Below are 14,835 nucleotides of genomic sequence, written 5' to 3' on the forward strand. Positions count from 1 at the left end.
TAGAAAATTCACTTTAGCTCCATGACAGCCGAACAAATTTGCCATTGGTGTGTTTTGGTTCTATACCATCTCAACTGAAACTCAGTTTTCACTGTATGTAACCAAAATCAGCAGTGATTAAGTAAATGAACATTTACGGACTTTAGAGACATTCTCTGGACTTGCTCTAGAAATGATTTGTGATTCCAACTAATCATCTGCTGTTTCAAAAAACACCTTCAGTCAAAGGTGCAAAAGTTATTCATTCCACTTTCCTGAGTTTACCATAAACTCCACCACAATAGCTATTTTCTTTCTATAATTTATTTGTGTTAGGGTTTTAACTGGCAGAAATACATATTGCAAACACTTAATAGGTGAAAAGGCAACTCTAACATAATTATAGCAGGAAGTTTCTAGCATAAGTCAAATTTAAGACCAATTTTTCAAACTGGGCTACATTTGTCTACCATCACATTGATGTAATCACAATTATATTTTTTCCTCTCATTTATTTCAAAACTCAGGAACAATAGAATTAACTAACACTTCTGGATGCTTACGATGGGTGGTATCCATTTCAAAACACTTGCAGCAGACAATAGGATTTGAGTCTTTCATGGCACTGATAAAGAAAAAAAAAATCAGATTGCCACAATATATTAAAATACTGTCTAACTTTTTGGTCAAAGTCTTATAGCTGATCTGGCCCTGAAGCACTGAAGCTTATTGTGATTTCAGTGTACCCTGGGACAGGCTGGAAGTTTCTAGACCTTGGCACTTACTTTGCAGCGTTGGACATTAAAGAATCCAGACCATTAAAATGAATGAAACTCCTGAGATGTGATAACATCATGACTCAGCCCTAATTACTCTAAAGGTAGATGTAATGAAGGCTGACTGAATAAAGAAGGAAGGGACCTTCTTGTGTACAGCACAGTGTTGAGTCCACTGGGAAAATATACACTATATTTAATCTTTGCTCTGGAGCATTCTTTAGAAAAACCATTGACCTCAGTAGCAGTGTCTGCTCTGCTAGATAAACATTCCAAATTTATTAGTAAAACCACTTTTAAGCATTTTTGTTCAATTGTTAGAAAAACATTCTATTTATACTGTTATTGGCAGAACTGCAAAAAATTTCTCTGGTTATTTTTCTAGAGATGAAAAGTCATCTGAATTAGGGAGACAGAAAGTGCCCTTGATGCTACATCTCAATACAGCTATTTCAACACAGCATTACACTCAAAGAGAGACCCCTCCTTCAGATAAATCCTTCCTATGGGAAGGATTTACAGCACAAGGATTCACAGCAGAATCTGAAAAGGTTATACATAATTCGCTGTAACACAGGAATTCTGACTTGTGGATATCATCTATCTAGAACTGGTGTCTCGCACCAACACGTGTAACCTGCCGCTAGTCCCCCACCCAGACAGGGAAGAGCCACTGCAATTACAGATATGGAAAATGTACATTTGGTATTTTGTTTATCACATTTATATGGTAAATAGATTTGCAAAAATGGAAGTAATGGAGATAAAAAGCTGTCTGTGATGAGCTTTTGAAAATTTTCCCCTTACTATTTTCATCATCAGCCTATGAAGCACTAAGAGGCCAGTTTTGCTTCTCCCTTGCACTTTTCCTGCTCCCCTACCTCACTCATCTCTTTCCCCCCCCCGGTTCCTAGAATGGGACTAAAACAATGTAGACAGCTGAACTTGTTCAGCCTTCTTTGCAGAAAAATGCAATCCATGCAGGAAATCACTTTTACCGAAGAGGTGTGTTTAGCTACCGCGCCGTAAAGCCCACTGGATGTAGCTATACAGAGCCATGAGCGATCATTCTTGCACTTATATTCACCAGACATTTCTGCTGTTTTAAGACTGAGCAGCGTAAGCAATTACATAGCGATTTTGCTGCAAGTGGAAGATTTTGCTTCTCTACAAACGTGCTTGTGTTCTACAGAACTTCTTGGCCTAAACCTGTATAACTCAGATTATTAGATGGGCCCCTTACTTTGCACCAAACTTACATCTGTCAGGTTGTATTTTTGACATCTGAAATTATTTAGGCATATAAGCCAATTCTGAAAAGTAATTTGGGCTCTTAAGAATTAGTTCCATTGATTTTTAATAAGAATTATGTTCATAGCTCACATTATTTAGAAACATAGGGCTTCGGTGTGTAATTCATTTGGGTACTTTTGAAAATTTTATCTAGGCAGATTTAACCTTAAATAATATTTAAATACTACATATCTGACATACTTTTCTCCTAGCCACATTCAAGCCACAAAAAGAAAATCAGATAAAGGGCTTTGATCCAAGTTATTGCTTTAGTCATTAGGCCCTTCTACAGCTTTATGCCAGCTTCTGGAAATGAAGTTCTGGAGTCCAGGTTTCCTATGCAGCAATAAATTTCAATATCATAAGCAGTCCCCTCAGACAGCTTCTCCTGCGCTGGAGGTAGCGTCTCTGATGTAACCATTTCTAGAGTAGTTCTTTGAACACAGGACTCAACTTTCAAGTCCAAGATGACCTGTTCTTCAAGGCTGTGATTCATAATGTTACTGTATTTCTAATTAGTTTTCATCTAAGTGTACAGATCCAAGTCTATTCTCAGTGACCCTGGTGCACATCCAGAGGAAATTAATCAGTCATTTTTTCCAGATTTCCAGTAGAATCCCGGCAGCAAATGTTGGCCCGTACTTAGTTAATGACCTGGAAACTATTTTTCAAGACATAATTTTGTGGTCAATTTTGTACCTCCCTCTAGTGGCAGCAGATATCAAACAAGTGGAGCACAAAGGAGACCTTGTCACAGATCACACACTGAGGTATTGTGCCTATTGCTTTTATGGAAATTTGTTACTCGGAATCAAGGCTGGCTGTAAATACCACTGTAACTTTTGGTAATGTTGTAAGAAGAAAAGAACCAGTGACTGCAAGTAACCAAAATCCCCGTGCACTTCCTCTGCCAGTATGTGGCATATCCATGTAGCCACACGTAGCTTCTCCATGCTTGCCTAGATCATGCCTCTTCCAGTCGCCGTGCGTACTTTTGCTCTGAGTTTTGCTTTCCTCTTCAGGGGAAGGCACAGAACAATTCACCCATTATCAGCTGATTTATGAGCACAGGGCTTGCTGCTAGCTCCTCTGGTTTCAATTTCAAACTCGATGACAAACTTGCAAGCCTGAATCAGAGATTCAGGAATGTGGCAGGCTCCACACGCTAGCCTGACTTGCAGCTTTTTCAGCTTTGGCAGAATTTGAGTCTGCAGTTAGCTACATTATAATGAATGCTTAAAAACAAATTCCTAACAAGAGAAGAAGCAGATGGCGCTGAGGGAGAGCAATTTACAAGTGATGAGCAGGCTCTTCCATTTCTGACAAAGGAAAATTTGCCTAGCAGCAAGGCACTGAAACCTACCAGTTCTGTCCTGGAGAGGTTCCTCCTTCTTAATTAGGAACCCCAAGGAACATTCTTCTGTAGTACATATCTCATTCTCCTCGTTTTCCCCAGTCTACACCTGAATGTATGTTACAGATAGACTTATCAGGTACGATCATGTCTCCATCCATCGGCTAATGCAGGAGCCTCCTAAAAGCTCAATTATGAAGAAAGGAAGGTCCTTTATCCCAGCCTCAGGGTTGTGGAAAGTCCCAAGTCTAAGTTTCAAAAGAAACCACGACGATGGATAGATTATTACACTAAGAAGGATATATTAACCAAAACAGATTACAGACTTCCAGTAATAGTGACATTTGATGTGCAGCAGTATGTGGGATGTATTTTCCTATCTTCAAAAACAAAAGTCTGTGAATCACAACATACGGGTATGTGTCCTGGGCATGCTTCTGAAGTGGGAGAAACTATCTGTCAATTAGCTGCCTGATCAAGAAAATCGTGCCTTTATTAAGAATTAAACTATTAAGTCAACTTCCTATGGCAACCATGTTTTATCCCCATAAACGTTACCAAGCCTATTTTGTGCCAGAGAAATAATGAAGTTGCTAAGTTAGGATCTGTATTCCAAAGGACACCGGAAAAAGAGGAAAAGTATACAAAATGCCAATATAAGAGGGAATCAGGAGAGAGGAAAAAAATATGTTTTAAAGCAAAGTATTTTCTTGAACGCTGATTAGGCATAATTTCATTTTTTGTAGTATTTCCACTACTATTTAGTAAATTTCAGGACCTATCTTAAGAAAATGAGAAACCGTGTATTTTTTAGAAAGAGGTATCAAAATCAAGGCCATCTAGAATGTCTCTCACTGGCCAGCTAACAGCCGCAGCATCAAAAAATTATCTGGTGTGTTTGAACGTTTTATCTAGGCTGAGCTTACTCAGTTGCTTCTAACACAGGCTTGAACTTATATTTTCTAACAAATTAGGGTAGCTGTCATAGCAATCCTAACGCTGTGTTCTGTACTAATGTTCCCTTTCTGTAGACACTCCACAAGCATGCAAACTTTACTTGTGGAAAAAAACAAGAACCTTTGAATATATGTGGATATATCTGTACTTTCCCCTTCATTTCTTACCAAATCCTAATACATACGCTCTGGCATTCATGGCCCACATTTTTTACGCTGTTAGTCTCTGCTTTTATTTGGTTTGGGTTTGTTTTTAATGAGGTGAACTTTGTACAGCCCAACTCTAGCTCCTATAAAACCTGTGTCTTAAATGGCCAGATTTAGTGATTTTCGTATGGAAAAAAAAGGGCCTACATACTAACCACACAGCTGTACTTGGAAACAGATGTTTTAGCCCCTTTAAACTGAACTAATGAGGACGGGAATATGGAACAGATAGGTCAGGAAAACTTCTGTCTAGATTTTGAATTTGGGATTATGGAAAGAGTACAGAAAAGACTGGTGCTTCCACATAAGGGGAGGGCAGAAGGATGGTAGTTCCACTGATGATGAAAATTTGCACTGCTACACTTCAAGCCACTTGCACTTCGCAGCCCCATTCATCCCAACATCAGTTTTATCCACTCAACTCACACAAGTATCCACAGAGAGCAGGCCAGATCCTCAGTTCATATCAACTGCTGTAATTCTATTCAAATCAATCTATTTACAGAAGTTGAGGATTTGGCTCCGTGTCTCCTTTGCATTTAGCAGGTGTGAAAGGACTCTAAATCACTTCTTTGAAGGCTTCTGTAAGACATAAAGTAGCCCAAATATTTAGGATCAGAAGCTGTGAAAACCATAACTTCTGATAGAAATCTGACTGAACATGAAAATTTCTTAAACTATCTTTGCCCATCAGCGCATTCTTAAAATATAAAGTGTTTTTTGCTACTAGTTCAGAAATAGGTAAGATTTTTAGGACCATTGCTTCCCTGCCCAGTCTTGCTCCCATCAACATCACTGGGAGCACTGCCGTAACTTCAGAGGGAGAACAAACAAGACCTTTGTAGTCATGATTTGGTGCTCACACTGAAAAGATGCATTAGTGATGGCTTTCTATAGAAAAGAAGCATCCAGTTTTCCCTCTGGATCCTATCTTAAGCTTCTTGAAGAAATTAATCTTGATTTGTCTTTCTATGCCCCCTTGCAGTATAGAGCAGGTCCCCTGAACTAAGCCACAGCAGCAAATAGAGTCTTCTGCTGTATAAGGCTTTGTGAGACACAGTCACTACCTGCAGATGAAACTGGGTTTAGTGGGGCCCTAGTTCCTCCGGGGACTACCATAATATAAATTATTAATAACAAAAATAAACATTGGCTAGCTTGAACTTCTCTTCATTCCCTTAGAGCTTATTTCTGTGATGGAATTAGCTAAATAAAGCCCACTTGAAAGAATGCTTAATTGAAAACTATCCAAACAAAACAAAATGGAACTAATTGGTTCTTAAATATTAAACATCCAAAAGGAGATGGCTTTGGAAACAGCTGAAAGACTAATGTATATTAGGATACATATGGTGAAGCGAGCATTTAAGCAAAATGCAGTCTAAACCGGACTACATTTACTTTTAAACCAGATATTCAAGTTTCATCAGTCTGGCTCTGCCTAGAAGACAGCTTTGTGTTATTTCAAGCCTTAAGAGAATTACAGCAATTGTCTCCTGAAAATTATAAAATCAGAAGAGTCAAACTTGTGTACTGACTTCTGGACATAGTTTGCCCAGGAAAGACTACAAAACCTGCAATGATCATTACTCCATGGAGTGCCCCTCAGACCTATTTCAGCCTAAAAAAGACAACTTTGCAAAGACTACTGTTTCGAGTGTTTTTTCTAAAGCAGTTCTCTTCCTGGAAGTTGGGTAGGGAGAGCTCACATAAACAGTTCTGACAATCCATCTCTAAAGGAGAGCAGTGATGCTTTCCATCAGAATAACTGATTGCAGATCTGCCTTGGCCTTTATAAACTTCCTTTCTTTGGCCCTGTGTTTTTGTAACTGCTATTTAATTCAGATATGTCACAGTCAGCAAATAGAATCTGTTCGGGCATGTGAAAACTCCCTTTTGATATTCATTAAAGGTTAACACAGTTACCACAGTCATTTCTTAAACCAGAAGTATTTCTAGCAAGACTAAAAAAAAAAAGACTAAAAGACCTCTAATGTGACTGAAATTAGTACACAAGAAAAAAAATTATACATTAGAAAGGAGCGAGAAGTAGATAAGTTATAACCAAAATCATGCAGTAAAAATAATTCTAAAAATTAATTAGTGGTAGAAGAATTTTTCTTCGGAGGACCACAGTCTGCTGTGACATGAAATCAGACTAGTGGGAAGCCACTGGAAGTGCACTGCCTAATCAGCCACATGTTTACTTTCTCACTTATCAATAACTGACATTAACAAGACTTCTGCCAGAGATAATAAATTCCTGGAAATGTCAGGCTCTTCTACACCACCCAGCCCAAGCACAAGAGAGTACGCAGTAGAACAAAAATCCATAACTGGAAGTGCTAAACAGAAGTTGCTCAGTAGCAGGATCAGCTGAGATCAAACCACTTCAACATTTAGGGAAAAAGCTAATCTAACTTCAGGGTCCCTTGAAATGTCATGAATACCATCAACAAACACCACAAGAGTCACTCATGAAAACACGTTTCAGTTTTGTGCACAAAAAATTCCATCCGCTCTCCGTCTCAAACTTCTTCAAAGACTGTGAGCCCATTTGTTTGTCCCCTGAGGACTCAAAGCTTTTACTGCAACTAGCAGTCACATCTGCTTAGTGTTTCATATTTTTCAGCATCACAAGGAGTTTTTCTCAGACCTTGGACTGGTTTACTCAGCATCTATGTCTAAGTACAACAACAAAACGCCAGCAGAAAACATAACTGAGGTCTTCTGCCAATTTGCTTCTACCTCCCTCTCCAACGACACAGGCAATCCTGGCAAAAGGAGTTTTCTATATGAGCGTTTTGCCAGCAGAGCTAAATCTTTACGAGTTTCATTTTTTAACATTCCTCTTAGCACTCACAGCTATGCCAGAAACTTTGTAACATAGATCTATACATTTACACAAGAAAGCTTTGTTGTTTTAATATATCTAGTATAGTTTTGAAAGGTATTAGTAGTCTGCAGATAATATAACACCCCCCCCCCCGATGTGAACACCTTCTGTGTATCTGTACTACCAGCATCTCACTGCTAGCAGAATACTGGTATTAATTACTTCAAAAGTTCTCCTAGAATGAATGGAGCAACTCGGCAAGCCTGTGCTTTCTATCAGCGTAGTTAAAACTATCCCTCAGACTTAAAACAATTAGTACTAACACATGCACAAGTTTACTGGGCACTATAACTGCTGCTATACTTGCACCTTTTGTTAATTCAGCCACATTGGTAAAAGAAACCATTTTCCACAGCCCTTAGCCAATTTAGCTAAGGGCAGGAATCTGTAATATAGACAGGGTTTTAGCAGCCGTAGAGAGGGGCCTATTACTTGTGTGTCTTTAGATACTACAAGGACTTTGCAAGTACAGATGTACTGCTATAAAGAATCAGGGAAAAGAACAAATTGTATTAGCATACAACACTGCCATAACAATATGGCTGCAGAAGATTTTAATATCATACGGCTATATCATTTTAAAAAATTCAGCTGAGACAATTATTGCAGCACTACGTTTAAGCACAAAACAAAGCTTAGCATGACTACATGGCAAGTGTAGGATGACTACAATTCCCAGTTTATAAAAACATCTGTGGGTAAGTCCTTCATGCCTCATAAAACAAGACTTATTTTTGTGATGTAAATTGAGTCAGTCTATGTTAACCAGACTCTATTACTTACCTATGAGCCAATTATAATTGAGACCACTCTTGCAGAATAGGATCGAGTCTCTTCACAAAACCGCGCCCCCTGTAAGAAAGTTCTCTTAGTTCCCTTTCAGCGTGGGAGGAGTTAATTGTAACACTAACCCGCACACTGACTCAAGAGTGTGAAGAGCTCTTACCCAAGACCAATGAGCAAAAGACCCAAGACATCAATCAGTTCCCTGTACACACTGATCCTTAGTTCATCAACTCCTGCTGTCCCAACAGAATGAGGACAAACAACAGCCACCTTCAGAACGTGGTATGTAGGGGAATGACAGTCAGGTTTGTGGTAAGTTATGGTTATGAGAACTGCAGAGAGATCTAACACAAAAGTGGATGGGCAAATGCAGAGCCCATATTACATAGCTGTTGCTTGACTGATAATTTAAGGAGTCCTGGTGGTGGATGAGATCACCAGCAAAGAACCTTAAACTTCAGACCAACATACAGGCAAAATGGTTAAATGTCACAGAATTGTGATGACTCCAGTGGTATCAAAGGCACTACGTGTGCACTGATCTGCCTTTCTTGGCATCAGACGGGCACAATTTGTGAAAGACATAATCATCACACGTCTTGCCAGATGAGATGGTGGCAGCAGTGTCCAGCACGCTGAAAGGTGCTATAAGCACATCAGTGATACGCCTTCCCGTTAATGAGGAACCATGCCTGGCTGGAGAGGCAGCTGATGGAACAGTATGTCCCTGTGATGTTCTGTGTCCCCTGGCAGTTTTCCCACACTTGCAATATGACCCTCCAACCATCAGTGCATGGATCGTTGATCTTATGAACTCACATTTGTGATCCTCTACAAAACTGTCAGTGAGAACGTACAGCCCAGAGAACATACTGGCAGAAAATCACTCTTGGGTCATCTTCAAAATTCAGAAACGGCCATTCAGATACAAAATGTACATGTTGACAAGTGATTCCAACAACATACTAATTCAGATCTAGAATTAAATCCAGATCCTGACACAGTTACGGCAGCAACGGCACACAGTGCATTTGATGTTATAATAGAAAAATGGTGTTTTGCTCCATATGACTTGGCGTATTCAAGAGAGATATTTTACAATAAGCTACAGTTTTACTGTATTGTAAAGATAATCTGACAATTACAGGTTGAAGAATACTTGCTTATTGCTTTAAATGAAACTAAAAGCAGTCAAATTCATACACATATGGGGGAAAGATTGATCGTGTATTCCTACAGCTCTGGAGAACAAGCTAGGCTGGGCAGACACAGAAATTATGTCTGGACGGGAGGTCTTACCAGAAGATGCAGTATATGTTCTCATCCAAAGCCTTCTCCTGCAGAGCACATACTCCTTAGACTTGTGGTTTTGTTCTTGAAGAACCCAAGCTCAAGAAATTTTGAGATAACTCTGCACTGCTACTTACTTGTTTTGCACTTCTGATGTTTGTTTGCAGGCAGCTGGGATGCCTGCACTGATTTTCTAAGGTTATTTAAATTCTTCTTTATTTGTTAACAAATTATGTTGGTTGCACAACACATTGGCATGCGAACACTTCAGAAAAAGGGAGGGGCACAACTCAGCCTCAGTGGAATTAGTAACAAGATCCAATGACTTCAGCAGAGTTACACAAAGGATAGCTCTATTGTTTCAGTGGGAGTTGTGGTTAATTAAAGTAGTATTTCCCATCAGCTTTCTACATGCAGGACTCTTCAAAGGTGGCATTACCTTCAAGATGGCTGTGTGGGCTTCCATTTCAGACAGTGACTAACAAAAGCCTAGTGACAGATTTTTGTAAAGTCTGGGCATATACTGCGGTACTAAAAGCATGAGAAAAGGCACACAGTAACATGCAGTTATATGTATCTACACAACAGACCTATAGCGATGCTGAAGCTGTGATGTTACTGATGGAATTAAACCCATGCATTTTTAGACACGATCCATCCATTTTAACTGCACTTTTGTTTTATGTCCCATTCTAAAAAACAGGTAACTGACTTGCTACAAATCCATTATCTTCGCAACTTAAGAAAAGCTTGTGAACTTCCTGTATAGATCAAGTATCAGCCACTTTTTCACACACAGCTACCCAGTATGTGCACCCTGTTGTAATACCTGCTCCGAGAGCTGTATTTGGAATACGACTCTGCATCAGATCTTTTTGAAAACCCTGGGCCTACCATTTTAACTTTACAGATCTCATCCAACAAAATCCTTCCTCGTAATCCGGAGAAACCTTCTAAACTCTTTTTGCAAAATTTCAATTACATAATGTAAAAATTGCAGAAATTCAGCGCATAGATAAACTGAAGGTTATTTACACTGTATTTTGTCTGCACTAGTAGAAATATAAGCCTATTCATGCTAACACTAAAGCAGTAAACGCTAAGATTTGAAAGCACACTGAGGTATTTGAATTGCCTCCTTGTTTGTTTATCTGTTGCGTCCCAGTACTGCAGAATGATTTTTGCCTCTTCGAGTCTCTGGCAATTTAAATAATAAAACAGAGGTTATGTAAGTGCAGAGAATTACGGAAAAAAATGTCAGTGGAAAGTACATATTTTAAAAATGCACTTGAAGAACTCAAATGCAGCTGAACTGACATTATTCAGACTTTCCAGTCTTATTCAACACTGGATTGAAACCAAGCACAAGAAATTTCAGGCCCAAAGGGCATTTTTAAGAAAATTATAAGTACCTATATTTCTAGTTTACAATGTCTGTCTGGGAAAGCTCCACTGCCTAAAGAAAGCCTAAACTATCTTCTCATGGGATCAAACCAAAGGGATGTGAACTACTTATGGGGACTTTTGGATCAGCTTGCAAACATAGGAACTGATTCAGCCCTAAAGAGCACCCAAACCAGAAACCCGGATTCCATTATCTGTGGCCTTCTAGTGACGATGGGTGCAGATTCAGATCCAAAGTTTACACTTGAAGTTCATTTCTAACCTGTGCGGACACAAGCGCTAGGCCCAGCTCTGCATTCCTTCCACACCCAGAGCTGGAGTTCTGCCTGAACAAGGAATGCAAGAGAGAAATTAGTTTCTTATCTTTATGGTAGATCTTGTTTGGTGATGTACGTGGCTGTGAACCTGCCAAAACTCAAATATGTGACATGGTATGCAGTCTAATTCCAAAACTGATAGATTTCAAAAGATTACTCTTGTAGGACACTTAAAATAAGGTCAAACTATTTTCATAAGCATAAGTAACTGTTTCTGACTCTAGTATACCTGGATATATCCTGGTCTTCTCTTACAAACAGTTTTCCTCAATGGAAAAACGAAGGTCCCAGATTTGTATAAAAAATGAGTAACAAAGGGAATAAATCATATGCTTCCAAACTGAGGGACATTTAAAAGTATGGCCAGATGAAAAACTATTTTAAAAAAAATTCACAGAGGGAAAATAATAAAACTAACAAAAAAATACTAGAATAAGGTTCCTTGGCATAACTTGTTCATTGCCCTCCAAAATCACCGGGTAGCATCATGCATACAGATGCACAGGGTAACATTTTTCCATCACTCCAAAGAGACATGAACTTCACCCTGGCTTTTCATAAGATAAAAGCTATTACGTTTCCTTCAGCTACCCAGCCAGTAGTATTTCAAAATTTGCAGAGAAAAAGACCTTCCGAATGCATTAATGACTAAGAACTGTGAAAACAGGTCTCTTTATGTGTGGATCTTGGCCTTTTAAAAATTTTCCCAGATATTTCAGTCAAGTTTATACAAGAAGTGCCCACCAGTGTTACTTACAGGTGCTGTATTGTAGGATACATCTATGATAAAATTGAAATCCTAGTGCAGACACAATTTCATCAGTATTTTTGTTAGTTTACATTAATTTGGTCAAAAATCAGCATAAATTCTACAAGAAAACCCTCTTTTTGCAAACACTAGATGTATCCACATCTGGAGAGTTTCTGACACAGTTATTCCATGTGCCAACCTGTTCTGCTGTAGCTGTGGCCTTTCTGGATCTTTTTCTCATTATTCTACCCCAAACAGTATGCAAAACTAGCATAAAGTTGCCTTTTTGTGGTCAAAAAAGTGAAAAGGTAAATCATATTGCATTTTGTTCAGACAAATATTTTCTTAACAGTTGAGAAAAGAATATGTTGAATAGAGTATCCTGTGGCAACTGCTCTGAGAAAAAGAAATACTAGCTAAACTCAAGGGCTTTGGCTGCTTTAAGGCTTCCTAGGCAAGATTAAATCAAAATATTTCCTATATACATTCCCTCTTTTCATCAGCATGTCAATTGTAGTAAGTAAGAATGTGCTATTAATTCTCAGCATCAAAATCTGGGATTATTTTATGTAGTCAAATGTTTCCTTACTTTCACAGAAACAACTCTGGAAATATTTTCCAAAGCATGTTGCAAGCGGAGCTAAGTAAATCAGCTAGCACTCTGCACACTTTTCAACTAAAAAGTTCCTAAAAATGAGTCAGGATTTAATAAAAAATGTCTCTGAGGTACATAACTCATGCCCATAATAGAATATTTTTCAATTTTCAACCCTGTATAGAGAATTTTAAAACGCTAACAGATGTATGAAACAAAAAAAAGAGCAAAATTCTCCCTTATTCTCTCCTGTGAGCACATATAACACACACACAGAAACCAATGAGAGGCTCTAAAACATGAGTACTGCTTTTACATTTTCCACTAGAAAGACAATTTGCTTGCAGTTCCTTCTCCCTTTAAATTGTTTCTGTGGCAACACATCTGGTGCTATAATTCTGGGCCAGAACATTAACTATCCTGAAAGAAGAAAGTTATGTCGTCGTTCTGGTCTGCAAGAACGTGAAGCAGAGGGAGATCTGCAAATACATGTAATCAGATAACCCCTTTCGCCTTCACGGGCGCACAGGATATCAGCTACCGACACTTATGCATAGCTTAAAATTACAAGTTTAAAAATGTTTCTACAACGGTTAGAGAAAACTCTTGTGGTGAGTACACATTCCATGAGCCATCTTTTTTTAAACAAAATTACTAGTGCTTTGTTACCACTATTCCTACCGTATGAAATAAGTGAGGAAAGTACTCCGCTAAGAGGAACAAGGTTCATTCCCTAATCATAAATATAACTCTTCCTACGTAATGGAGAAAGATTGATATAATAAATCGTCACCTCCCGGTTCTACGTAAACATTACTGTATTGTCACCATTTTACAGATGAGATATGTCAGGAGCTCATAGGCCAAAGTGTGTGAAGTCTCTGGTAAGTTCCGATGCCCCTACTATTAGTTACTTGCACTGGAACATGCAGCCCGTGGCTCTCAGAGCTGTTGAGGACCAATAGATTTTACTGGCCTTACTTGAAGCTGCAGGAACCTGTTGATGCTTAATGTAAGTCTTGGACATCCCCGCTGGAGCATGCCAGCTTTTTCAGAGTTTGTAGAACAATTTAGTTGTAGGGAACGGAAAGAAAAATGACAATAAAAGCTTACAGCCCCAATTCAGTTTCCTAAGTCAAAAAGTGAACGGGTTTTTTAATCACTAGTAATCCTGACAAGTCAGTCTGAAATCTTAAAGTCATGCTACATGACTATAATCCAAAGCAAACTATTACAGGTATTTTACAGTGCAACTGAGATTGACACCTCCACTCTACTGTGGATCTCAATTCTTGATACACAGCCAGGGCAATTTGCAAGTGCTACTGCATTCACTTAATTCAGCCTGGAGTAGCAAGAGTTACAAAACTAATGAAAGTGGATTTTTGCTACTTCATCAAGCAGATCAGGGAAGAATTTATGGAAATAATATATCTGATGGATAACAAAGTATCACTGACACAGTTACTTTTTGAATAATAATTGCATTTTAAGTTCCTGATGAAACAAATTTTATTATTTAATTTGAAACAGCTAAATTCAAATCTAGATCAGTTACATATAAATCGGTTTGCTAACTACACTTATGGCATTTTCTGTATTAGTGACAAAGAAGGCAAGATTGTCTTGATGTTCTGATCCTCTAAATTACTAATTATTAAATCCATTGAGTGGCTGAAAACCAAGTTTTTTGTCTAAAAAGTTGAATAAAAAGTACGGTTTTCTGGCATTCTGTCTTTGAAGACATACTGGTTTAAAGCAATCTGTGCTCAGGGAGAATAAACTGGCAACAGAAACGGAAAAGTTTTAAAAAGTGGATAACACCTGGTATTTCATAAATATGTATGTCCCTTTTGTACTATTGGAGGTGCCATCTTATGATCAGAATTAAACCCAGGACCCTGAGCACCTCTCATCACTGAAGGCTGCCTGATGGCCTTTGCAAGACTTGCTGTCTGTATAACGTTGGACTGTCACCAGCCAGGCACCTTCCAAAATCCAGTTCTGGCCAGTAACGGTCTGGATAATTCAAGTCCGTTCCCATTTTCTCAGCCTTTTGGCTAACAGTGAGTGTGTATATTTAACTGATATTAAACCTACTATTTTACATAAAATATTGCCTTCACTTCCAACCTAGCCTTTCTATTTATTCCATCCAAATGGCACAATTAACAAACGTTCTGAGACAGTTCTCACTCCCTCGCTTTGTCTTGTATAACTTCCTACACACG

At 38.6% G+C, this 14,835-nt stretch overlaps 1 protein-coding gene across 8 annotated transcripts in view; it reads right to left on the reverse strand.

Moving 5' to 3' along the window:
* The window catches only part of RIPOR3 (RIPOR family member 3), a 53,805-nt gene that overhangs the window by 36,111 nt on the left and 2,859 nt on the right, over nucleotides 1-14,835 (reverse strand). For 4 of the 8 annotated variants that reach the window (XM_064465192.1, XM_064465193.1, XM_064465191.1 and 1 more), the window contains exon 2: nucleotides 8,245-8,313. The exons of 2 other annotated variants lie outside the window; for them this stretch is intronic. The gene's annotated coding sequence lies outside the window, so the exon portion shown is untranslated. Of the gene's footprint in view, nucleotides 1-4,991; nucleotides 5,148-8,244; nucleotides 8,314-14,835 lie in introns of all 8 variants that reach the window. 2 more of the 8 variants (XM_064465196.1, XM_064465194.1) reach the window with 1 other exon arrangement.

Source organism: Phalacrocorax carbo, chromosome 14 (assembly GCF_963921805.1).
Source record: "Phalacrocorax carbo chromosome 14, bPhaCar2.1, whole genome shotgun sequence".
In the NCBI taxonomy this organism is placed as follows: Eukaryota; Metazoa; Chordata; class Aves; order Suliformes; family Phalacrocoracidae; genus Phalacrocorax; species Phalacrocorax carbo.